This window comes from Sciurus vulgaris (genome assembly GCF_902686455.1).
Source record: "Sciurus vulgaris genome assembly, chromosome: 6".
Taxonomy (NCBI): Eukaryota; Metazoa; Chordata; class Mammalia; order Rodentia; family Sciuridae; genus Sciurus; species Sciurus vulgaris.
Window position 1 is genome coordinate 69,198,299 of NC_136466.1, and position 23,807 is coordinate 69,222,105.

At 45.7% G+C, this 23,807-nt stretch overlaps 1 protein-coding gene and 1 long non-coding RNA gene across 6 annotated transcripts in view; one reads left to right on the plus strand and one right to left on the minus strand.

Annotated features, from left to right (window-relative positions):
* Nucleotides 1-23,807, minus strand: part of LOC306664938 — a 71,759-nt gene that overhangs the window by 45,080 nt on the left and 2,872 nt on the right. The gene's annotated exons all lie outside the window — the stretch shown is intronic.
* FGF1 (fibroblast growth factor 1) overlaps nucleotides 1-23,807 on the plus strand; it is a 91,209-nt gene that overhangs the window by 24,423 nt on the left and 42,979 nt on the right. The gene's annotated exons all lie outside the window — the stretch shown is intronic.

A 23,807-nucleotide genomic window follows, 5' to 3' on the forward strand; every position in this document is an offset into this window, starting at 1 on the left:
ATCCTTCCTACCTCCATTTAATATTTTCTAAAGTGGAATTTTTAATGGTGGCAGTGCATTCCTCTATAATTTATTTAATGACTCCACATTATTAGATATTCAATTTGTGGTCATAATTATCAATAACACCGTATTAAACATTCTTCTACAAAACAGTTATGCATAGCTACCATCTTAGTATGTTTGGGCTGCTATAACAAAATACCATAAACTTATAGTACTATAAATAACAAATGTATTTTTTTTTAATTAAAGCATTATACTCATACATAGTAGTTGGGCTCATTTTGACAAAATTATACACGCACGGAATTTGATTTCAATCCCCATCCCTGCCTTTCCCCCTCTCCTCCTTTCTGCTGTTCTCCTTCCTCTACTGTACTGATCTTCCTTTTGCTCCTTATTTATTTATTTTTGGTTGGTACTTCTACAAATACATAAAGGTGAAGTTCCCCTCGGCACATTTACGTAACAAAAAAAAAATCACGTCACATGATTTTGTTGAATTCATTGCATATTTCCTCCCCTTTCCCATCCTCCTTCCGTCCCTCCTTCTATGAGGTTCTGGGTTGGGAAGTCTTGATGGTGGAGCCAGCCGACTCAGTGTTTGGTGTGGGAGCTTCCCGGCAGCCATCTTTTCCTTGTGACCTCACACAGCAGAAGCAAGGAGGGATCCCTTTCTGAGGCCTCTTTTATAAGATTAGTAACCCCGCTCAAGTGGGCTTCGCCCTCATGACCTAGTCACTCCCCAAAGGCTCCCTCCTAATACCATTGTCTTGGGGGTTTGAATTTCAACATGTGAATTTTCTGGGCCCCAAACAATCAGATCATAGCAGTTACAGTGCTATTAAAAAGGAGAAAACAAACCAAAAACTACACATTCAAATACAAAAGGGAGAAGATAATTCTTTTTAGGGCCCTTTGGGGTAGACTAACTGGCATGTTTCTTGCCTCTGACCTTCAGAATCACTTCAAGTTGAGATGTCATTTAAAACCCTCTGCACTTCCTCAGTCCTGGTCATTACTCACCTCTCAAGTATGTTTTGGTGTAATTTCACCACAATAGGAATAAGTTAGGAAAAAACTCAGTTATGACTAAAATGTGGGTCCTGAAGCTAGACAACTGGGTTGAAATTTCAGTCCTTCCCGGCACATTCATTTTCCTGAGCCTCAGTTTCCCCTCCATATAAAAGGCAGAGACCTCAGAGGGTGCAATGAGGTAAAACTAGCAAGGCTCTCCTGAGCACCCTGCACGGCAGGGGATGGAGGCTCAGGAAATGTCTTTTATGAAGAAGGAAGCACTTTCTACTAGTGCAGTGCTTTGGAAAACTCCCTCCCCTCCTACTCTGAAAGAGCCAAGGAAAATGAATTTTCAAATCACTCAAAATACCATCTGACTATATTTTTCTTTTTCCTTCTTCTTTTTTTTTTTGGAGGGTGGGGGGTTTGTGGGGGATGGGCTGCATGTCAAAGTCTAAAGTATTAAAGACAATTAACTCTTTTTTTTTTTCTTCCCCACCAAGAACCAGGTTGATTGCATTAGAGATATCTTTAAATAATTCTTTTGTTCACAGCTGCATAAGGAACGTGTAGCCTTTCTTTGCACTGGGCCAGCTGCATTTTGTAACTGTCTATCCTCAAATAAAAACAAAGCAGGCGAAGCAACAACACAAAAAAGGACTCTCTAGATCAATCCTAAATTGCTCTCCATTTTATAAAACAATGCAGGAAATGGCTAACCTCTAAAATGCAGACAGCAGAAAGAACTGATCCGATTCATATACTATACATTGTTTGTTAATGCAGACACACTAGTGACACCTAGTAGTATTGGGTATTTATCTTGACTATATGTTTTCTTATAAACAGCAGACTGTTGAGGGTTGAAACAGTGTGTTTATTTAATCTAAATACTGTCAGGGCCTCTTGGGAAGATCAGAAGATGATAAATGATTAAATGAGCAGATGCTTTTAGAGTTTGGAAATTGAGTGTTGAGAAACTTTTTCCTCCTAATTCATATTTCTTGGAATAGGATCATGATCCTGATGGAATTGTGTAGGATTTCTCTAAATCGCCATCTTAGGCAGTAGGGTATGTGATGAAGCACTTCTGATGGCCAGGCCAAGTTTTTACGTTTCTGTCTAATCTTGGGAAATGTTCAGAAGCCTGGGGCGGGGTAATAGGGTGGTGTGTTCTCAATACCAGAGAGGCTCCAGAGATCACAGTTAACACATTTAACTTTAAGGCAACCCAGGTTTGGGTACATGCCTTGCTGGTGCTGATTGGGTGCCTTTTGTGTGTAAGAACCACACTGTGGGAGTCAAGGATAAGATGTGTTCTCTGCTCTCATATTGCAGTGTGCAGAGGGAGACAAGCCAACGTGGTTGGCTAAGGAATGAAGTAATTGCTGGGCAAGCACCACACTGTGGGTCCTTCAGGGAGGCTCTTAATGGCAAGATCAGGGAAAACTTTGCAAGGGTGATTGCATTTGGCAGAGACTTGAAGGATGAGAAGAATTTTAATTAGCAAAAAAAGGAGAAGGGCCTTCCAGGTGGGGGCACAGCAAGAGACAATGCATGAAGGGGTGGGAGTTCTTGGTGTGTGACAGAGAGAGGGAGATGCCCAAAGGGCTGGAAAGATACAGTGGGAAGTGAGGCCTTCAGTCTGGATTTGGGTCCACTTAATGTTTAGGCAAGGATTTGGGGTCTTGAAATCTGGGAAGTAGGGAGCAAGGAAAGGTCTCTGAACCTCAAATTTTTGTAGGCAGGTCTTCCTACAGGAAGAAACCTCAGTGACAGTATGCAGAACAGAATGGAACAGCACCACTGGAGGCAGGAGACCAATCCTGAGGCTCTGGGGCCCACTTTCCACATTTAACCTCTTTGCAGTTTTGAACAGTGTGGCCCAGCCCAACACCCCTCCCATGCTGAATCCTGTGCCCTTTGACTCTCCTCCAGACTCTGCCTCTACTTGCCAGGCCTCTGTGACTTCTCTGAGATAACCTGCTGCACTGGGAGTCTCTGGGAGTGTGGGGTTGTCACAGGCAAATGGTGAACCCAAGATCCAAGCCTCAGTTCTTGTGTCCTGACAAAAGAAAATCTTAAGTCAAACATGAAAAGACAAACAAGAGAATGTTATTATAAGTGAAAGTAAGGCTCATGCAAAGAAGAATCTAGAAGGAAAGAGGGTCATCTCCAGAGAATGGCAAAGGAAATAATGCTACTTCCAAATTCATTACTGCTTGATGTTTACCAGAAGACCTGGGGTCCCCCTTCTGCTCTCTTTACTGATCAGATATCTATCTCCTCCTTCATGGCAGGCAGGAAGTTTTTGACCCTTGTTGGTCTTCTCTGGAACTGTCATGGCCACCACCCCATTCAATGGGGGCTTCATCTATAATGAATTCTATGTTAAGGCGGGTGCTGGGGTCAACAACCAGGCAAACTTCATCTTGGTGTACCTGTGCTACTAGTGAAATTTCCCTTGTGAAATACATTGAGAAACCTCCAACCATAAATTCTAACTTTACAACCATCTTAGTAGATCCTGTCAGGAGTTAGTGCCCTTGATCTTTCCTTCTAGATGTATTTCCTAGTTGGTTCCCTTTGTTTCCACGTGTTTATTCTCAGGGTTAGTACACCTGTTATTATACAAGTTATTTGATTATTCTTTAAAGGCAACTCAAAAAAACCCCGTGACCCTGCTATGTTATGTGTTCAGGTTCTACTGCTCATCAGTACTTCCTAACTGGGTGACTCCAGAGTCAGTGACCCCAGGGTGGCCCCCTCTGTCTACCTGTGTCCAGTCTTCAGGCTGTTCTTCCTAAAAAACTCCTCTTTCCTCTCTGCTCTGACTTTCCTGCAACTGCCACGCATCTGGCTTCTCTCCAGAGGTCCATTCACTGCCTGCCAGGCAGCGGTCAGCAGACGGCTGGCTCTTACTCACCTCACTTGCCGCACACCCCACAGCCTGGTGTTTGCGCTGCTAAAGGGGCTTCTCCCATCTTTCAGCAAACAGCTCTCCATTCACTCCTCCAGCCCTGCCCCACCCAAGTATGTCTGATTATTTCTCTGCCAAAGCCTCTCCATCTTCCTGTCCGGGTGACTGTAGAACGATCCTCTCCTTCTACTCTCATGGCTCAAGTTTAGGATCTTTTCTCTATTTCAGTTTAACAACTGTTAAGCATCAGGGGCTGTACTGGGGGGAATGAGCGCAAGAAGGAAGAGCTTGGCCCTGTCCTAGGCCAACTTGCAGCCTCGTAAAGAAGACAGACACTATGTGAGGACTTGAAGACAGATTCACTTTTCAGAGGCTGGAAATTCTGTGCTCCTCGGCCTCTGCTCTGTCCACCCCCACCAGTAACCAAAATTTCCCTATAAAGTGTTTCCACAAGCATTTTCCAAATTCCCTTCTCAAAAAAAGCTCCACTGCCTCCACTTTTATTTGCTTGCAGATAAGTTTGAATTCTCTGGAATGGCATCCTTTGAGGTCCTTCATGAGTTGACTCCAGACTAACTAGCACTAACTTTGCACATCCCTATAACCCCCGCCCCTGCTCGGTGGCATCAGCCACTCAGGCAGTTCCTTGATTCTGTGCTGTTGTCTGAGATGCCACAGCTTCCACAGAATCCTGCTCCCTTCTTCCTCTTTAGCCCTCCATCCGCCCCCCCCCCCACTCTGGGCACCTCCCTCAGAGCACTTAGCATAGTCTGATGTGATGTCTATGATTTAGCCTCTCACCCTCTGTCAAGGACAGAGAGCTTATCTTATTCCTCCTGAATCATCATAACAACAAAAATAATAGCTCAAATTATGAGACGCACTAGAATGCAGTTTTTATGTGTCAGGTGTTCAGTGCTTCATTTGCATTACCTGCGTAACACACATGCAGGGTGGATGCTGTCACTGGCCTGCTTTTATAGAGGAAGTCCCTGAGGCTCAGAAAGGTGAACTGACTTTCTGGATTTTAAACCAGGAAGCCTCACTTTAAAGCCCACAACCTTAACCATGACTCGGCCTTCATTCTGTTGCTGTGGGGTCAGGCTCCTCGTTTGTAGCATCCTTAACGGGTTGGCTTCATGAAGGAAGCGTAGGACAGTCTCTCGGAGGTCATGTGAAAGTCATGCTCACTGAGACATGACCGAGGCAGGCTCATCAGAGGTCACACATTCCTTTACACATCAACTAGGAAACGGAGGTGACAGTTTCCAAAGGAAAACTAAACATTTTTAACTGTTTTGGTGACAAAGGATCAGATGGCAGTTTGCTGAGTCCACATGGATCGAACCTGATCTGATTTGGGTGGTGATACCTGTCACATGGCCCTGATGGGCCCAGGCTCCCAAAGCAAAAGACTTGCCCTTCACACAGCTACAGCTGCCTCTGCCCAGGCTGAGAGGGACATTTAACAAGGGACATCCTGTCCCTCCCTCACTGGACTGGACCCATCTGCTTCCTTAGGGAGAAGAGTTCCCCAGGTCACCACGTGGGCCCTGCTCATCTCAGACGCCTGCTCACCTGAGCATGGGCATGCCGGGCCTGCAGTAAGGACAGTTGGGACGGGAAGGTCAGGAAAGGGAAAGGGTTGGTCACCCAGAGACCTGTGCACAGGAACCAACAGGCCAGGGCACTTCCTCCATTCTTCTCTGGGGCACGAACAAGAGCTGGTGAATGAGGTGGGAGGTAGCCCCAGAAAGCCTGTAGGAACACAGCCCAGAGTTTGGACCTCAGTGCTCCCCAGAGCCTGTGATATCTGACATGCAGGACATTGGTAGTAGGAGGACAGTCAGCTCCTCTTTCCTCTTTACCTTCCCCATCATCTGAGAGGGTCCAAGAGGTTGGTGGTTGCTATGGTTTGAATGTCCCCACTAAAACTCATGTTGAAATTTAATACCCATTGTGAGGTATTCAGAGGTAGGACCAGGTGGAACACTTAATAGGTGACTGGGTCACCAGGGCCCTATAAATTCTCATGGAATAATGGTTAATGTGTTCTCTCCAGAGTGGATCTGCTACAAATGCTACTCTGACTCTGTCTCTGGTACACTTCTCTCTCACCATGTTTCGCTCTGCAGTGCCTCTAGACTCTGTAGAAAGCCCCCACCAGAAAGCCTTCACCAGATGTGGCCCCTTGACCTTGAGCCTCCAACCTTCAGAACCATGAGCTGAATAAACCTTCATTCTTTATAAAGTACCAATTAGGGGTACTCATTTATAGCAACAGAACATGGACTAAGTCAGTGGCCTTTCCTTGTTTTATTTCTTGATTGGTCTTGAGTTTGACTTGGCTGGTCTACAGCACAGACATCTCTATGTGCTGCTTTGTCCTCCATATCGGGCTTACATCCTGCATTTAGGGGGGACATGTCAGAGGATACACAGGCAGAGGGACAGACCCATGAGAGAGTAATGTCGAGAGTCCCATTTAACACACTGTGCTTGCTACACTCTGATTCAACAATGCCAAGCTGCTGGATCTCAGGGCATCTTACACCCCATCCTAGTCACTACACTGCACTATGGACATAACTATTTTTAAAGGAGCAGAAATAAATTTTGAGGAGTTGGGACTTATTTGACATATTCCTTAGACCGTTAGTCCTATTTCTATTCCTCAGCCCCTTCAGGGGCATCCACAGGCCCATGATGCTGCTATAGATCTCATGATAACGGGACTCAAGGTTGAACCTGCAGCTAAATTTCATTCAACAAAGTCTGAGATCTTTATCAAATGTCATACTAGAGTAGTTCGAATTACAACAGAACTCCACGGAGCATCTAAGTTGCAGGCACGAGTCTGGACTCCTAAGTCTGGGTTTGGTGCAGTGAGGCAGGCCAGGTTTGAAGGGCCAATTGCAAGGGGGTGGGGAGAGCAGGCAAAGGTCGCCACCTGGGAACCCCTCCAGGTCCCCCAGAGGAGAAGCTCCTTTACTGTGCTGGAGGAGGAAGGCTGTGCCATGCTCCCCAGTCCCTGGAGGACTGAGAGTGGGAGATCTGTGGACACCTGAGGAGTGTGAGTTACCATTGTGGTAAACATACAGCTTTACTAACAGTGAGGTAAAGCAGTTTCCCAACCAATGTGTCCAGAATGGTCCAAAACCCTAAGGAGGGGCAGCACCGGGATATGGAAGCCTGGCTCAGAGAGGAGAAAGGCAGGCAGGAGGGCAGGTGGGCAGCTGGGCTGAGGGATGCAGTGTAGACGGGCAGCTGCATCCTAGCTACCGTGGCAGACAATGACCCTGGGGTTTTGATCTCCCTTCCAGTGAGAGTCTGAGATGGGTACTTTGCAGTGGGGCCACCCAGGTCTCTTATAGTCCAGGTCTCTCATAGTAACTTTTTATAATGTGTAATAAGGTAATATTATTTAATAATCTGTATCCTCTTCCTCATTAGTTAATAGTGCAGCATCATGCTAAGCACTTTACATAAGCTTATCTCATTTTATCCTCACAACAATCCTACAATGTGTTTAGATGATATTGTTATTATCCCTGTTGTAAAGAAAAGGAAAGTGAGGTTCAGAGAAGTGACAGGCTCTAGCCTAGTTCTCATAGAAAGCATTAGTGAAGTAAAGACTTATCCTCAGCTGGGCTGCCTCCAGGGTCCCAGCTCCTGCCCAGCCTGGAGAAAACAAGGAAACCCCCAAAAGTAGATCAGTCAAGTTTCAAACACAGGTAGAATGCCACAAAACACCCCAACCGCCACTTACTGTCTGACCACTCCCGTATTTTATCTACAGGACCATAAATTGTAAGACATGCCATCATTTTGGGTAGCCCTAAGAGAAAACTGCTGCACAGCCTGATTTTAGAGATGTAAAACTATTAACCATAGGTGCATATGAGTTTGATGGAATTTTGCAAGGGCCGTGCTGGGCTAGGGGCTCTGCCTCCACTGTGACATTTTGTCACAGTGGCCCTTCCCATTGCAAAAGCAGGGCAGGACCCAGGCTAGGAGCAGTGGAGTCTGGCTCGCAGTAGGTTACACAGAGCTAGGGAGCTGCAGAACCCGGATGGGTGTTCAGCAACTTCCTGTGCCCAAACTCCTGGGCCTGGCCAGGAGTCCACACTGCCTCTGAACAATCTGGGCCATCTTCGTCATTTGTTCTTTCTGGTGGGCTTGGCAAACAAAGAATGCAACGGAGACACTAAGCTGCAGGAGAAGAGAACGCTGCCTGGTCGACCCACACAGGTTCATCTGTGCCTGGGCCCTCGTGGCATCTGGGGTTCCCACTGGACTCTAGGATGCAAGGCATCTGCTTTGTGAAGTCAGGCAAGCCCTTCAGGACACCTGAAGGCCAGTCGTCTCCTGCTTCACAAGCCTCCTCCGTCCACGGTCTTTTTCTGACCCATCTCTCCCTTTCCCCAAACTCCACTTGTGATCTGTGCCAGATTTTGTGACCTCTTCCCTGACCTTGACATTACTCTTCCCACATCTTCCTTGCCTCCTCCCACCTCCCCAGGCGTCTTCATCTCAACCTCACCCTGCCTTCTCAGGAGTTTATTCAGGCCTCAGTCATTTCCCAGTCCTGTGGACCCCCCTCCTCATGAAAGGTTTTCTGGAATCCCTGCATGTTAAGATGAAAATAAAGGGCCAGAGAGAGGCTGCCTGTGTGGAAAAAAGTCCACTGGACAGGTTCCCTTGCTCTCATTTTGACCCCAAGACCTCCACCGTCCACTGTGGGCTAAGCATGGCCAAGCGGGCCTCTGGGTTTCCAACCTGTGTCGTCATCATGGTCTTCTCGCCCTCCGTCTTGCCCTCTTGGTGCTCCTCCTCACAATTTTCCACAGTGAAGAGGGCAATTATACTTCATTAAATCCTCCCGGCTCTTTGAGACACCCTCGTTCTCTCCCCTCCCAGTCGCTGAGTCACCCTTTCCCATCACACCTCTTCTCAAAGCCTTCCCCAACTGGAGATGGAGGATGGGACTTGGCACTCTCCCCTCTTCTGATTTTACACGCCCCATGTCAACAAGAAATTAAAATCACAATTTGGAAATGCCTCCTAACGGACAAGATCATTCTATTGGGTGATTTTCTTTTTTCCCGAATGACCTTCCTCTTACCCATCCTCGGCCCCTTAGAAACTTCCTTCTTTTTCTTCACATGACTGTCTCAATTCAGCTTAACCTTTCTACAAAGCCCCACCAAGAGGAACTTTATTTATTTTTATTTTTTTAAGAGGAACTTTAAAACAACTTGCAAACTGGGTGCTGTGGCACACGCCTGTAACCCTAGGTCCCCTGGAGCCGGACGATCATGAGTTTGAGGCCAGTCTGAGATAATACAGAAGCTCCCCCCACCCCATCTCAAAAACAAGAACCAAACAATGAAAACCTTGCAATCCCAATATATGCAGACTTGTATTAAATATTAGACATCATTTGCTTTCAGTGTTTGGTTGAACTGTGAAACCTGCTTAGTGTGGGCTTCTTTGTTCTAAGCCCCTCCAGAGCACAGCCTTGTCTGCCTCATCCCTGCACTCCATACACCAAGAAAGCTTCAGAAAATATGTGCTGAAGGAATGACAAGCAGTTGTCACTGGGACTGTGTGTGCACTTAAGAGATGAGCTCTGTGGAACAAATACTGATGGAGGCCCTGCTCTCAGGTCCTGTGTTAAGCATGATGGACATGACAGAATAAAACAGACACAGAAGCCCGCCTTCTAGTGGAAAATGACCACTAAAAATTATTATATTGGGGGCTGGGGTTGTGGCTCAGTGGTAGAGTGCTTGCTTGGCGTATATAAGGCACTGGGTTTGGTTCTTAGCACCACATATAAATAAATAAAGTAATTAATTAAGGTCCATCAACCACTAAAAAAAGGTCTTAAAAAATTATTATATTGGTGTCCACATAATATGGGACTCTTAATAAATGTGCTAGAAAAAATCTTGACATGTCAGAAAGTTGAATTCATGTTCATTCTAAGGAAAGCTAAGGAATGGAGACAGACCATTAGAGAATAGACGACGGCATTTTTATCAGCTTTACTAAAATATAATTCATATTCCATTACAACTCACCCAATTAAAGTGTACAATCCGATGGCTTTTAGTACATTCACAAAGTTGCACAACTATTGTGCTATTTAATTTCAGGATGTTTTCAGTGTTTGAATAAAGTAAAAAACAGGTCTGGGATGTAGTTCAGTGGTAAGTGCTTGCCTACTATGTGTGAGGAGGCCCTGGGCTCCATCCCCAGCACCATAAATAATAAAATAAAACAGCCATATCTTTTAAGCAGTTATTTTCTATTTGTTTCTTTCCCCATCTCTGTGGATTTGCCTGTTCCGGACATTTCCTAGACCTGGAATCATAAAATATGGTCCTTTGTAACCAGCTTCTTTCATTTCACATGCAGTTTTCAGGATTCATTATGTTATGTTCACTCTTTTTATGGCTAATATTTCTCTGTATGAATGTACCTCATTTCTTCATCCATTCATATTCAATGGACATGTGGGTTGTTTCTACTTTTTGACTACTATGAGTAATTTAATGAACATGAGTAGACTCACTTTTATATGCTTTCATTTCTCCTGGGTATATACTTAGGTGTGGAATTGTTGGTCATTTGGTTAACTCTGCTTCACCATTTGAAGTGTTTTCGAAAAGTGGTCACCATTTTGCAATCCTGCCAGCAACACATGAAGGTTCCAATTTCTTCATACCCTCGGCAATACTTGTTATTGTCTCTCTTTTCCATTAAACCCATCGAGGTGGGTATAACATGACATTGTGCTTTTGTTTTGCATTTTCTTGGTGGCTAGAAATGTTGAGCATCTTTCCATGTGGAGACGAGAATATCTACCATTTGTGAGGCAGCTACAGTGTCCACAGCGCAGTGCCTGCATGCTGCAGGCGCTCAGCAGGAATGAACGTAACTAAGAGTGAGCAAAGAAGTAGGCCTTGGAGGATGTCGGTTCTGATAGCTGCAGCCTGTAAGAGGGATGGTTGTACGAGGGAAATGTTTTGCAAAGATGAACCAAGCCATTGTCCTTCCTCTCACCTCATGCCACTGCTTGTAATCCATGTTCCATTTGGGCCTCCCATTCAGAGGCCGGGCCAGGGGGCCCGTCTCCCGTAGCCAGAGAAGGAAGGGAAAACAGAATAAAGAAGAGAGCGGAGAGACTCAACTGCCAAGATTTGTGGAGAGACTTGCAAAATGGCTTGTGCTCCCAATTCACATAGCAAGGGCGAGGCTCGGCAGAGAGTCTGTGGAGCTCCCACTACTGTGGGGGTGGGGTGCGAGGGTCAGTCCCAAAGATGGGGTTAAGAAAGAAGGTCTGTGTGGTGTGTGTGGTGGGGGCTGGAGATTTTGGCTTTAGAAACATCCTGACACACTGAGGGGAGAACTGGAGACAAGGCGGTTCTCAACACGGGGGCTGCAACGTGAGGGCTGAGAGGGGGACGGAAGCAATGGATGGTGAGTGGGTGTGCTTTGCTGCTGTTCCCACATGATGCAGATGCTGAGATATGAGCCAGAGGCTGCTATGGGTGACCCTACAGTGGGGTCTGGGCAAACCTTCTGGGTGGGGAGCCAGAGGCCCATAGCCAGCCAGAGCTGGTCAGTCCAGGAGCCGCCCTGGGCCCAGACAAACCAGCCGTCCCAATTTGAGTCATAAAGGCCAAGGAGTGGGCAGAACACTCATGCCAGAGAGCTGGGGCCCCTAGAGGACCCTTTGCAGGAGCATCTTGGTTCTTCTCTTCCAGGAAGAGGTTGAGTGACCCCCCCTACTCCTCCTATAGCCAGGGGCAGGGAGGGGGGTCACTGAGGTCGGAACATTTCCTAACTGGACCATTTAAATCTCACATGGGATAAGAATGCAGATGTTTCCAGTTACTTAACAGGTGGGGTCTTGTGAGGAAACCCCCACTACAGAAAAACTAAGGGAAACCATGGCCATGTTGTATGAGAAGCCTGTGGCATTGCCCAGGGTCTGGTTCCTCCTGTATCGCCACAGGGAGCTGGTAAGACAGGGATATGGTCCTATCAGCATTGCTTAGACTCCAGAGGCTTCTCTGGAGTCAAGAAGTGTCTGGGTCAGAGAGTCAATAAAAACATTCCAAAGTTCATGGCCTTTGTCATCTTTGGTTGCAATCCTTTTAGAAGCATCTGGAAGCATTCAGATGGGCCCAGCTAAAGAATGACACTCCTCTAACAGTGGCACCCCTGGTTTTTGAGCCCTTACTTTGTCCCAGGTGTTGTGCTAACTCTTTACAAGTGTCCTTGAATCCTCCAGCAGTCCTCGGAAAGTAGAAACTGGTGTCATTCATGTTTCATAAAGAAACTGGGGACTTGCAGAGGTCTCCCAGGATCTTGCATGCATATGGAAGGGCATGCATACCTGCACCCAGGGGTGCTACCTATAAAGCCCACTAACCCCACTACAGTGTGGTCCCATTAGGGCAAGAATCATGACTATTCAGTTCACAAAAGTATTTGTGAGGCATGACCCATTGTGGATGTTATTTGTTGCCTGGGTGAACAAAGGTTGCAATCAGATCGTACAGATGTTGTCTGCCAAGCTAAGAAGTTGGGCCTTTGGCATGTAGGCTGTGAGAAATAATGGAAGAAATCTGATCAAGGGCAAGGCATGGTCAGATCTGAGGTTTGGAAGGACAAGGCTAAAGATGCCATGGACCAGGTAAGAAGAATAAACTGCAAAGAGAAAAAGTAGAAGCAACTTCCATGGATAAAAATTGAGAATTTTTTTATTAGAGCTAAGTCATTGATAGAAGGGAAGGGAAACTTAATAGACATTTAGCTCCAAGAATGAGGAGATACACGTAGGTAGTGAGGGAAAGGGAACATGACTGAGTCTGCAGTTCGGTTACTTCATAACACTGTGCTGTCTTCTCAGAAGTAATGGAAGGAGAAATACATGGATTCTACCTTGGGATGTATCTACAGAATGTCTAGGAAGGTTTCTTGGAGGTGGTGGGAACTACGAATTGGCAGATCAGGGCAGAGGTATAGGACGGGATTTGGGAGACATGGTGGATTCTTAAGCAGTCCAGGATACCCAGAGAGAACATATATATTAAAAGAGATCATCCAAGACAGGCCCCTGAGGGATGCCATACTTCAAAGGGTGGATATTTTTGTTTAGTTCTGGAGCGTCTTTTAAAGATCCATGCGTCGTCTTGGACTCCAGTGCAGCAACCTTCAGGGGTGTGGCTCTGGAGAAGTGACTGGATCATGAGGGCTCAGACCTTATGTGTGGATGAACCTTACTGGTAGCTATATGGACTTCTGGGAGATGGTAGAAACTGTAGGCTATTGGGCATGATTGAGGAAGTAGGCCACTGGGAATGTGCCCCAGAAGGTATTTCTCGTCCTAGTCCCTATCCTTCTCTCTCTCTGCTTCTTGGCTGCCATGAACTGAGCAGTTTTCCTCTGCCACACCCTTCTGCCCTGTCTCATCTCAGGCCCAAAGCAATGGAGCCAGCCAATATATGAAACTGTGTGCCAAAATAAATCTTTCCTCCTCTAAGTTGTTTTTCCCAGGTATTTGTTACAGCAATGAAAAGCTGACTAAAACAGCAGCTAAAGGAAAAGAAACTAGTGTGGGGCACTAAGCAAGTTCAGGTACAGAGAAAGAAGACCCAGAAACCAGAGAGTGCAGCATTATCTGGAGTGGGATGAAAAGTCCTAGTGCCCATTAGGGTCGGAGAGTTCACAAGAATATGGCAGAGATCTGGTCTCAGTCTCTGGATTCACTCAGCTCCAGCTGGAGAAGACAGCGGGTATAAGGGGCTAGGTCCTGTGATGGTTAAAGAGAAACCAGAGAGCAGGAGTTTGATGTGAAATCTTCCAACTGGTAAAATCAAGTCAATTAAGGACAATATTCAAGGGCTAGAGGTATAGTATAGTGTTGGTGCTTTCCTAGTGTTCAATCCCAGCCCTGTGTTCAATCCCTAGCACTGAAGAAAAAGAGAGAGTGAGAAGAAAAGAACAATGTCCACAATTGACCATATATCCTCAAGACATTGCAACCCAGGTGCAGGGGGAGATCATGCACCTGCTTTTCCAAGGTGGGTTTCCATGGAGGAATAGGCTGGAAGAGGGCCCCAGAGGGCTGTGGATGCCTCCAAGGGACCAAGATGCTGTCTTCCTTTAGTAAGCTCAACTATGCAAAGAAGCTGAGAGTGGAAGGGGAGAGAGGGCCCCCAGGTGGATTGGAAGGTGTGTTCATCTACTCTTCATTGTTCTGACCAAAATACCTGACAAGAACAACTTAGAGTTGTAAAAGCTTATTTGGGGCTCAGAGATGTTGTCCATGGTGGGTTGACTCCATTGCTCTGGGCCCAAGGTGATGGCGGAACATCATGGCAGAAGGATGTGGTAGAGGAAAGTTGCTTAGCTCATGGCAGCCAGAAAGCAGAGAGAGCAGGAAGTCACGGGCAAAATATAAGCCCAAAGTAACCCCAGTGACCTTCTAGCTCCAACCATCCCTGCCTACACTTTCTAGGTAGTTCTTTCAAATTATTAATACATCAAATGAACTAATCCATGGATTAGGTTACGGTTTGCATGATCTAATTGTTTCACCTCTGAGCATTCTCCTGTGTTGCCTAACAGGAGCTTTTATGGGGCTTCTCATATCCACACCATAATACAGAAGGGTTTTCAGGTGGAAGGGACTAAGCCAGTTTGGGAGCCAAAGGGAAAAGTTAGTGAACAGTATTCTTGCCCTCTTTTTAGGGAGTTTTAAAAGTTTTAGTTTTCTTTTAAATTATAAAAATTCCTACAGTAACAGAATAGAGTGTGACTTCTCATCCACCCCAACTCATCCCCAGAAGTAATCAAATTTTCAGGTTCTATCTATGTATACACATACATATGTGATTTTAAAAAGTTATAGGATAATTCTATATCTATTATTCTAGGGCTTTCTTTTTCTCTATTCAAAAATTTACATAAATATCTATCTCTCTTTTTTACAGTTGCTTGATGTGACTTGGCTATATGATTTATTTTATTACTCTATTATTGATGTGACTTTATTTTCAAATTTTTTGCTATTATAAACAGCCCTGCAGTGAATCTCACACATAGATCTTTGGGCACTTGTGTGAGTGCTTTTGTAGGATAAATTCGTAGTATTGGACTTGCCCGTTGAAGGGCTGGCACATAATGTGCTGGTTCCTGGAAGGACCTCTTGATTTGTCTGTTCTCTCAGGGCTAGGAATAACAAGCACAGGGAAGAAGACATTTCCAAGGGAGCTTGTAAATTGAAAACAAGTATTCCAACTTGATGAATATACAGATTTCTTTTTAATCAAGATGTTGTAGGTAATTGTATTGATGCATAAGTAAGTCCTATTCACCTGATAAACATAGACCAAATATAAATCACTTTCAAAGAGATAACATTACGGTCTGACCTTCTTGGTTTGATTTTTGTGACCTTCTATGTCTAGAGTCAATATTTGAAGAAGATTCTCATTCCTGAGGGCACATTTACACTGTTAAGATTTAACGTGAGGGAAATTATGTTCATTAACATTTTTAAAGACAGACATGATTTTATTCCTGGGACTTGGCATTTAGTATGTGAAATTATCAGATCATTCTTTGGTGCAGAGTAGGTAAAACCCTATCTCCTTGGGTAGAAAACACACACACACACACACACACAGAGTCACACATTTAGGAAAAACAAAGATGAAGCATAAACCACTTCTTGGTGGAGTTCCTCTGATTTTGCAGCACACTTGACTCAGAGCGCCCTCTTCTGATCTCAGGTGCCACGAACCAGCCCAAGTCCAGCCCAAGTCCAGTCCGATTTCTACTTTGGAAAGCAATGCTAGCTCTCTAATGCTGACACAAACGAAATCTTTGACTTTCTTTTGCTGTAGCCACTGAAACCCCAAGATGTTCTCTTTCAGAATTTGTGCTATATTTTCATGTTACTCATGGCTCTGCTTCCTTTTTAGGAATAATTCCTTGGTGACTACAGTAATTTTTTTTAATGCCTTCTTAGATATGAGTTAACTACTGGGATACCACTTACATTTATTAACTATTGGAAATAAGATTTATAATTTTGGATAAGCAAGAACAAGATCTAGAAGCCAAAGCAGAACAGCAAACAATCGTGACTGAGATTGAGGTTTTCTGTCCACTCTGGACAGTTGTCAGAACCACAGCACAGCCTTGTCTTTCCTGTATTCATTTAGCAATATTTGCCAAGTGCCTACTATGTGCCAGGGAGTGTGCTAAGAGCCAGTTTCAGTGGTGGACAAGATGAGAACAGTTACACTTTCATCATTAAGTGTGATAACTAGGTGGTATTTTTATTGCAAAATGCTTGGAAATTTAGGAGCATCATAATGGTTTACTGGAGCCTCAATGATGTTCTTTCAAATTACCTGTTAATATGTCCTGTGCAGCCAGACTACTAAATTTAACTAGGCTAATCCTCTCGCTCAGAAATGTCTTCTAACATCTTAAAAAGGGACCATTCAATCCTCCAAGGAACACGCTCATGATCTGTTATGATAGGGAGGAGGAGGCAGCATGAAAGAAAACCATTTTTCCAAATAACTGTTTTCCTTGGAGCTTGGGTGGGCAGAGCTGAGGCCAGGCCCTGTTTGGCTGTGGGAACCTGTGGTTATCTGGCGCTGTCTTCATAAACCCTGCTGGGTGAACAGCAGGCTCGTGACCCTCTGCTCGTCCTTCCTCTGGGCATAAAAGAAGTCCCCTTTTCCTTTTCTCTCTCTTATTTGGGGCTCATCTGCCAGAACAGAGGGATAAAACCCTGGAAAGTCCAGTCCCAAAGAGGGTACTTCCTTTCAATGAGGCCACAGTATTCATGGAGTAGAAGACAGCAGGCGAAAGCACTGGCAGATGAGCCAGGCACTGTCATCCAAGAGAGATAAGGAAATGATGCAAGACCAAAGGCTGGAAGGAACCAAATTCTGTGCAGCACCCAGTGAGATTTCACTGGTTATTTATGCCCTAACAACTAAACTTCAGTTGAACTTGGAAGGACGCACATTGTTTCTTCCTTACTTCTAACTGGATTTATAAGCACATATGATGTTTCTTTGGGAAAGTCAAGTATCCTTCTAATTTATTATCCAAAGATCAGTGAATGACCTCTAGTTCATTGTAAGAGAACTTGACTTTTTAAAAGGCTAACATTTTCTCTAAAATCATTCCCGATTTCCAAGAACTTGGTATCAATGTGTTTATTTTTGTTGTTGTAGTTGGGCTGAGGATTGAGCCCAGGGGTGCTCTATCACCGAGCTACATCCTAAGTCCTTTTTATGGTTTATTTGGAAATGGGGTCTCAGTAAGTTGCTCAGGCTGGACTTGAACTTGTACTCCTCCTGTCTCTGTCTCCCCAGTCACTAGGGTTATATGAGTGGGCTGTTGTGCCTCATTGGTTGTATTTTATGGGTTTGCTCCATGAAAATTTCCAAAATTTCCAATTCCTTTTCCCAAGTTACACTGTTCAATTAAATCCAGTTCATTTAGTCCAACTCACCAAATATTTGTTGAGCTGAGCACTGTGTTTGCAGAAGACCTGGACACCACCCTAGGGAAATTCACAGACCAAGGGATGAGACGGATGATAAACAGCTCACTCCAGTCCAGCGTGGTGAGCACAAATGAGAGAGTTACACACAGGCAGCACTTCCAAGCCTCTGCCCTCCTGGAGTTACGGTTTGGAGGGAGAGCGAGATGCTGATCAGAAAATTGCGCAAATAAAAGTAGAATTTAAACTCCAGCCAGTGCCCTGGAGACGAGGCAGGCGGTGCTGTGAGCTAATGCGGCATCTGGCCTGGGTGTATGGGGAGGGACAGGGTCAGAAGAGCATCTTCAAAGAAGATCTGAAAGATGGGTCAGGGCGAATTAGCTGTAGACTGGTGGAACCAAGGTCCAGGCACAGGGAGGTACATGCACAGAAACTGGAGCAGGAGGACCATCGTGTATCCAAGAGATCAAAGTGAGGCTGGTGTGGCTAGTGCACAGGCTGGCAAAGGAGAGGGGTCAGCAGGGTCACATCCCACATGGGAGTCTGGTTGACCTTGGCCTGCATTTCTGTGTGCTCATTTCCTCCTCTGTTTAACGGGGTTTTGAACAACACCTGCCTCATAGTCCACGTCTGCAAAGCACACAGAGGAGTTTGCTGCTGTTGTCAGCTGCTGCTGTTGTCATTGCGATTGTCATCATTCTCACCTGGGGACAAGGACCTGCCCAGCTAGGTCGGGAGTTTCTTTTTAACAATTCATACTGGATCTGTGGGCATAGTCCCATAGAGGTCTCAGAAACCACAGAAATTAGCATAAACTCCTGTCAAGGTAACCACTGGCTTTCTGGAGACATTCTGAATGAATGACTGGCGGGGCTGCTGACCACAGGACTCAAAAACAACCGCCAAGAGTTTATCCCAAATACCCAGAGAAAAAAAACAAGACGGAGGAAGGACTGAGCCTCCCGAGAGAAGGCCATCTATAAATGGAAAATGACACTGAAGCAAAACAAATCTTATTTGATGTGAACCCATTTTTGACTCTGTCTGGAAATGCAGGGCCGAAGGAAGTGGAGGGGACAGGGAGTGAGCCGAGGTGCCCAGGATGAGGCTCCCGACGGAGCTGGCGCAGACACACGTGTGTCCTGTGACGGAGCCATGACAAAGGGCCGCAGCCAGCTGCCAAGGTGGCCACTCCTCCGGCCAGATGCGGGCAGACCTGGGCACTCCTGGGTGTCTGCACTGTGACACATGCCTGGACAGCATGTGCTGGCCCACTGGCTGAGGGGGCAGCAGGGCCCTGAGAGGGAGGTGCAGGCAATGCGGGAAGAAGCATGGGGGAGCATCACTGGGACCCTGGGGCACCTCTCTTGCCTGAAATGGAGCCATTAGTGTCATTGTGTCAAAGGGCTATCATCCCATAGAATGGGATGACCCAATCAGGAAGCGCTTCATAAACAACCAATCAGCATTCTCCAGAGCAGCTCGCAGCCACCATACCCAAGGCTAGTAGTTCTGGTTCTACCGCCCCTTCACTCTGCAGGTCATTTCTGAACATCCACCAGGATGAGCCTCATAGTGCTCATGAGAGAAGAACTCTGACCTTACCATCTAAATGGCTCTCCTCCCACTCCCACCCAGCAGGGGGAGGGACAGGAACTGAAGCTGGGAGGCAGGTAGGAAACGGCGGTGGCTGGGGACATGGTGGTAGTAATGGAGAGGGAAGAACAGGCCAGGTTGAGGATCTGTTTCGAAAGTGAACTAATGAACCTGCTGATGGAATGGATTAGGCTAGGTGAAGGAGACGGGGCGGGCGTAAGCGGGGAGAAAACCAATTTTCTTTTGGGGCTGAGGCGCTGGGAATGTTTACTAAGTTTTTAAATATTTGGGAAAGAACAGATGGGGAGTTGGGAAGGGGGAATCTATAGCTCTGTTTGGGCCGTGTTAACTTTAAGGTGGGCAGTGGACATCCACATGGAGATGTTCAGCAGGGATGGAATGTAACATCTGACTACAAATGATTTTCCCAGGTTTACCCCCCTGCCCACAGAAGGAGACATGCTGGATTCCAAGTGACTGTTCCCATTCTCACTCTGCATCTCACCACTCCATTCCTTGCCTAGGCATGTCTTCTGCCCAGTGCACCACCAGTCTGAGGCCTTTTGAGAGACCCTAGTCATATGACCCCAGTGACCCCTTCTCTCCAAATCTCCATCGTAAGTGATTTGTGCCTTGAGGCCACTTATCTTGTCTGTGATGCTTGTCGTATATTTTCCCCCATTTATTAACTCCTGTGCTGGCTGCTAAGTTTCTGGAATGCAAGGCTCACAACCACCTACCTATTTACTTATTTTATTTTTACAATATCTTGCATGGTATCCAAAAATGTGCTCAGCACCGAGAAATTAAAGAATGCAGTGTGACTCACAGAGTCACTGAGATGACTGACAGGCTAATCTAGTCATGGGTAGTCAAAGGTGGAGGTTTTCTAAACCCTAGGGGAACTGGTGGTGGCTGCATGTCTGATTCTTTGGTGTAGAACTACGGGCCCAATGCTCAGTCTCAACTCACCTTCGGTTCCCTGCATGTAACCTGTTTTAGGTTAGGGATTTTCCTCAAAAAAATCCAAATCTAATTTATGCACCCACTACAGAAGCCTATCTTTAGAAAGTCAGCAGTATGTTCTTTCCAAAGGGAAAAAAATTCATATGCAGTGTTTTCACTGTGGCCTCTGTCACCCCATATCCAGCTTTATAAGCCCGGACTTTGGGTCCTTTGCTTTCTGCAGATTCAGGCATTTGTGCTAGGGCACTGGAAACTGTCAGGCCCCAATTGTTTTATGATCTATGCCCAATCTATACGACTGCATTAAAATCAGATCAATTTATTTCAGCATGTTTTGCTTCATGGGGTGCCGAGTCATGGGTGCTGACTGGCGTTGTGCTCAGTGTGGTAGAGCACTTGCCTACACATGGGAGACATTGGGTTCCATCCTCAGCACCACATAGAAATAAAATAAACAAGATAAAGGCATTATGTCTATCTACAACTAAATATTAAAAAAAAAGATGACAGGGTCAGATATTGGATAGTGGGATCTTGGTGCACAAGCTGATGGACACCTACAAAGTGAACAGAGACAACTTAGAAATGAGAGTAGTGAATGTAGAGGGGGCTGGGGTGTGAGCTGAGCTCAGGAGCATGTGAAAGGTAAAAGATGATTCCTGGACTAAGTAAGGGTATGGAGGCTAAGTGACATTAACAAAGAAATAAAAACATAAAGAGTGGGGCTGTCGTGGAAGCTACTGAAGGAAGACAGAAAAGAACATGGTCAATAACTTCAGTGTCACTTATTGAGTGAGGGTTGATAATGTGCCTGGCCCTGGGACAGGGGCTTTATTTATTTATCCTGATGATCCTGATGACCATGCAATAGCTATTATTTTACTCATTTCACGATGAGGAAGGAACTTGGGGATCAGAGAGATTAAGTAACTTCCTCAGCATCACAGAGCTAGTAACTCTTAAGAGTTGGGATTTTGACCCAGTTCTGTTGAATGCCAAAGCCCGTGTTCTGCACCTCCTGGTATTGATTGATTCGGGGTCACTCCTTCCACCAGGCCTGCTGTAGGCTGAAGAATGAAATGTCTCACGACACTTCAAAGATCAAGGATGATGAGCTAATTTGGAAGTGCAGCTCAAAAGCCCAGCTCGGGGTGAGCCGTCTGCCAGGGCGCCGAGGGCTCAGAGCAGAGAGGCACTCCTCCATCACCAGGGAATACTCACTCCATTGTGTGGGCCCCACCTAAATGTTTTTATATTGTCTGCCCTTCGCCATGAGTAATGCCACTTTCCATTTTAAGCGGGAGCTCCAGGAGATGACTGCATTATAAGCCAGGATTTAACACTAAGCTCTGCCTGGGGGATCACTCACCCACTTGTGGCCAAGAGCACAGAATGCTGCTGAAAGAGCTTCTCCCCTGCCCAAGCCTAAAGTAAACCTGGTTTCCCCTGGGATCCCGGTAGGAGCTGAGCCAGGATATCAGAAAGCTGGCTAGTTAGCTGGTTTTCCACAGGAAACTACTGTCTTGCTCTGGCCTCCTGGTGTGCACTAGGGTCTTGACTTGTTCGTTCATTTGGCCCTTGCTGAGGGCTAACTGTGTGCCAGGCAGTCTGCTCTGTGGTGGAGATCCTGCCCAGGACGACAGCCTAGTTCTTGTCCTCACGGAGCTAATAGTCTAGGGGGAACAAGCAGGCACTAATAATAACATGTCACAACCAGTAAATAAACGACATGAAATGGAAACCCAGGGAGTGTTGGGAACCACCAGCCAGGATTTATGCCTTGGTAGGTAGGAAGGCCAAGGAGGAGCTGGCTGGGTTTCTTCACTGTAAGCAACTGAAACTGACTCCTGAAAATTAGAGAATGCAGTGTGGCTCGCAGAGTCACTGGGAAAGTCTGGTGGCCACAAATCACTCAGCAGGAATGGTCTAGCCAGACCAAGACGTGTCTGGTGTGTGTGTGTGTGTGTGTGTGTGTGTGTGTGTGTGTGTGTGTGTAGGGAGTGGGGGGCAGATAGGTGGAGTGGTAACTCTCAAACATGTGGGGTGTGGCTTCAGATGCTGGGCAGTCAAAAAGGATGACAAATGTCCAGAACAGCAGGTAGAAATTGGGAAGGTGGGGAGGAGAAGGCTGTCTCAGGATGACGTAAGACATTCTGAGTCAGAGAAGCCAAAAGGAACAGCTTATAGAGAGCTCTGCTTACTGAGGCAGCAGGCCACCACACAGCAGGCTCTTGGGGCTCCTTGGGAGTGAAATTCACTACTCAACCAAAGGCTCTGCCACCTCTGCAAGAGGCCAGCCAGGTAAGCAAAAACTACTTCCTTTTTTTCTTCTCGAAGTGCTTCTGGGGCCATTCTGGAAGAAGAGTCCCACCACACATCTGGAGATTGCAGAGCCCAGGTAAATCAGAGAAGCGATCTTCACGTGCTGGTTGGAAGCCATGACTGGTTCAGGTCAGTGGGATGGTGATAAGGGCCAGCGTTTCAGGCTGGTACTCACATGAGCTCATGTGGGGCACTTATCTCATCCTTACCATAAGCCTATCAGCTCACAGAGGAGCAGATTGAGGCACAAAGATGTTATGTGACTTGACCACAGTCCTGCAATTAGCAAACTGTGGCTAGCCAACGTAGATCTGCTTTACTATATAACAAGGATCCTATTGACAGACAGGACAAGGTGAGGGTCAGATGAAGAAAAATGGTTACCTGGAAGGGAGAAAACACTTTTACACACTGAGTACATAGACAGTGATAAGAAGCCTCATCCCTTAGCTATCTCCTTTCATAGGCACCATTGGAATCCTTTTTTTTGGTACCAGGGATTGAACCCAGGGGCACTTAACCACTGAGTCACATTCCCAGCCCTTTTTATATTTTATTTTAGAGACAGGATCTCACTGAGTTGCTTAGGGTCTCACTAAATTGCTGAGGCTGACTTTGAACTCACGGTCCTCCTGCCTCAGGCTCCTGAGCCACTGGGATTACAGGTATGTACTACCATGCCTGGCACCATTGGAATCTTAAGGCCAGTTTTTGTTCTCCACTGAGAAATTCCAAATTTTACCTAAAGGGGAAAAGCCCTATTTTCCTCTAGAGAGCCTTGAGGAACTTTTAGCAGTAAATCAAAGTATTAACTCCCAGACTACAGCAAGAAGATATATGGTATTTTAAAATCGATCATTTAAATAAAACTTTTCTGACTATATAAAAATACATGCTCTTTGTAAAACATTAGAAAATAAAAAGAAGAAAGCAAAAAACACCTTTAAGCTTACCATCGAACAATGGTGGTTGTTATATTTTGGGGGGTGTATGTACTCCTTGTGGGATGTGTGTGTGTAATTTGTAGCTTCTTTCCCCAATGCATATACATTGATATTGCCTTTTAAAATCACAGTTCTTAATATCTTAAATTGTTATTACCTCTGTTGAGTTCTTGTCCTTAGGGAGAATTGTACTACAATATTAAAGTTTGCAAATCCACTAAAGGAATCTCAGTTAGTAGAATACAATACAATATGGAAACAAACTGTTCATTTGAATGAGTGGACAGAAGCCATGGGGGCTTTCTGGGTGCCCTGGATACTGTGAGTGGGAAAGTGCATGGTCCTTCAAGAAAGATTTGGGGGTTTTGTTTTCATGTTTTTGTTTGTTTGTTTGGGTTCCAGAGATTAAACCCAGGGTCACTTTCACTGAGCTACATCCCCAGCCCTTTTTATTTTTTATTTTGAGACAGGGTCTTGCTAAGTTGCA